General features: G+C 39.7%; 1 protein-coding gene across 1 annotated transcript in view; it reads right to left on the bottom strand.

The window, feature by feature from the left end:
* KAT6A (lysine acetyltransferase 6A) overlaps positions 1-3,015 on the bottom strand; it is a gene marked incomplete in the record, with an annotated part of 128,345 nt that overhangs the window by 119,985 nt on the left and 5,345 nt on the right.

Raw genomic sequence — 3,015 nt, 5'->3', positions numbered from 1 at the left:
CCTTTCTCTGTCTCTCTTTGGTCAAATTTTAAAAATAATAATAATGATGGTGAATAAAATTAAATAATTAAAAAAAAAAAGTGCACATGCATGCATGCCCAAAAATGGAGGAGCAGAGACTGCAACGTACCCCTGCCCCATGGGGGCAGGGAGGTCTTTCTCCCCCCTTCCCTTATCACTGGCAAACACATGTGAAACATTTCTGACTAACATACATGCAACACACACATACACTCAATATATATATATTTTAGGTAAATTATTCTAGGTGTAAAATGAATCCAGAAGTTTGAAATTAAGGTGAAAATTATTCCTGAAAGGAATTCAATCATTCCAAGACTCAGAATATAAAGATATTTTAAATGAACCATCACAATCTCAAATAATAATAAGCTTTTCCCAAAAAACACCTAATTGTTCCTCAAAGATTCACAATGCTCAAACATTTTTTTGAAATAGTGAATGTTAAATAAAGGAGGAGGAGGGTTTCAAAAACTTTTCTTTCCTATCTCTGTTCTGTCTGCCTTAATCCTCCACAGGACCTAAAGCCTGCATGAACTGTTCATGGTAGGCATTCAAAGGTATGCTGAATCACAAGTAAGTGAAACAAATGAACAGTACTGTCTATATCATTCAGAAAAGAAATTTACAAAGAGTAAGCTGCTATTTAAACCAGTTACATTCTATCCTCACCTATATCTTTCAATTCAAGGAAAGGAACATTATTGTCAAGTTAAAGCACTCTATAACAGGCACGCAACCAATCCCCAAACTGCAAATCAGAAAACTCTAGTGACAACTGAAATAAAAATTAATCTGCACAGAAATGGTCTTTAAGGAAAAAAGATAAAACAAAATGTTATGTGAAATAAACTTTATTATTTTTTATGGACCTCAGATAAATAAAACTTGATAATCCTGATACATTCTTACCACTGGTCCAAAGTTAGTTTTGACATTTGTTCTGATGATAAGAGGACAAAAGAACACAGTGAAGGGGAGATGTATCCTTTTATAATGAGGGTGCTGTGAGTTAACACCAAGGACAACCACAGGCTGTACCAGAGTGCAGTGATATCCTTTATACAACTCCCAGGAGATGGGCAGCAGAGCTGTGATGAACTCTGGAGCCAGACTGCACAAGCTCAAATCCCAGTCCTGCCACCTAATATTTGTGACTTGGGCAAGCTACTGAATCTCATTTATGCCTATAAATATAACAGCACCTACTTTATATTTGGTATTGTTATGTTAGTGGTGTGAGGATGAAAAGAGTTAATTTATGTTCAGCATAAAATAATCTGGCACAGAGTAAATGCTTGTTTGAATTAAATAAATAAGCTTACTACAACTACCAAATGTATACTCCAAATTTAGTTACTTCAGCTAACAACATTACATAGTGAAGTTTGTAAACAAACACTTTAACCAAAGCAAACAGACCTCTACGGAAGTAAACTTTTTTTTAATGAAAAGGTCCTTGGCAATGACTTTGGCAAAGGTCCCCAGCTCAGCTGCAAAATAAGAACTTTTGGATTAGATGGCTCTTAAAGTCCCTTTCAAAAGTAAAATCCCAGAGCTCTAGGATTTTGATTTGTCCAGCACTATACCATATTGACCATATTGACTGCCTGTTAAAAATATGAATAACTGACATCTTACATAAGGCTAGTATCTTTAGAAATTAAAACATCTAGGGCCTGCCCCACGGTCTACTGGCTAAAAGAGCTAGAACTTACATGGCAAACCGTGGTTCAAGTCCCAGCCCAAGTCCCAGCCATGAGGCACATGTGCAGAGATGCCCCCTAAATCCCAACAGGATGGAGACATGGAGGACTGCGGTGTGACCACACACCCCTGAGAGTGCTTGCTCCCACTCCCCTCACCTCCCAGAAGTACACACGACCTCTGGCAATTAAAAAAATATAAAATATTGGGGAACCAGCAGTTAGCATAATGGCTATGTCGCTGGACTCCCACGTAGTCGACCAAGGTTCGAATCCTGGACCCAGTGGCTTAAACTCACACCGGGCGTGTGTGCGTGTGTGCCCAAGATCCCAAGAGGAGAATAGAGGAGAAGGGATTGCTGCGTGGCCATCCCCCTGGGGGGTGATTTCTCGCTTTCTGTCTCTCTGCCTCCCTCTGTCTGTCTGTCAAGCGCATGCGCCCTATAGCAAAAAACCTCCCCCCCCCCAAAAAAAAGTATATAAAATATCTAATTCAAGAAAGGGAAATTATGAAAGCAAAAGTTTACAACACCCAATTCACAGGCATGGTACCGTGTCCACCTAACTATAAATTACTTTCTGGGCCAGCTCAGTGGAGCAGTGGTCATGTACTGCACAAAAGACCAGATCCCACATGGTGACCTGAGTTCGAATTCCTAACCCAGCCAGCCTGAAACACACAAGCAAGCGCCTAAGCATAAAATAATCTGGCACAGGGTAAGCGCCTAAGCAAGCGCCTAAGATCCCATGGGCTAAAGGGCCGGGGGAGGAGATTGTGGCATGACCAGACACTGTGGAGGGTGCTCCTCTCTCCTTCCCTCCCTCTCTCTCTCTGTCAATGTCTCATAGGCACATATGCACACTATCATGAGTAAAGAAAAAATTTAAAGTTATTTCCCGTCTTCACAGTTAACTTTTTAGATCATGATAACAGTTGTGGGAGTGTAATCATTATATTTTATCAAACTAAAATCACATATAATTAAGAAACAGTTCTTACAGATAAGAGCACTTAACAGCACTGAATGACAAAATAAACCATGTTTGTTGTTGTTGTTTTGTTTTGTTTTGTTTTTTAATTTGCTAAAGAGCATGTACACTGGAGGGTGGGAATGGAAAGCGAGAAAGTACCCCCTATTAGACATGGTCAAGCCACACCCTTCTCCATGACCTTAAGGAAAATGAAGACTATTCCACTAATATACACTGAGGTATGTAACAACTGAAAGTGCTACCACTATCCAAAGAACAATGCAGAGCACTGGAAATAAATGTACAGCTGAGATAC

Source organism: Tupaia chinensis, unplaced genomic scaffold (genome assembly GCF_000334495.1).
Source record: "Tupaia chinensis unplaced genomic scaffold, TupChi_1.0 Scaffold000061_1, whole genome shotgun sequence".
In the NCBI taxonomy this organism is placed as follows: domain Eukaryota; kingdom Metazoa; phylum Chordata; class Mammalia; order Scandentia; family Tupaiidae; genus Tupaia; species Tupaia belangeri.
Note: the sequence above shows the minus strand (reverse complement) of the source record. Positions and strands in the feature narration are given on the sequence as shown.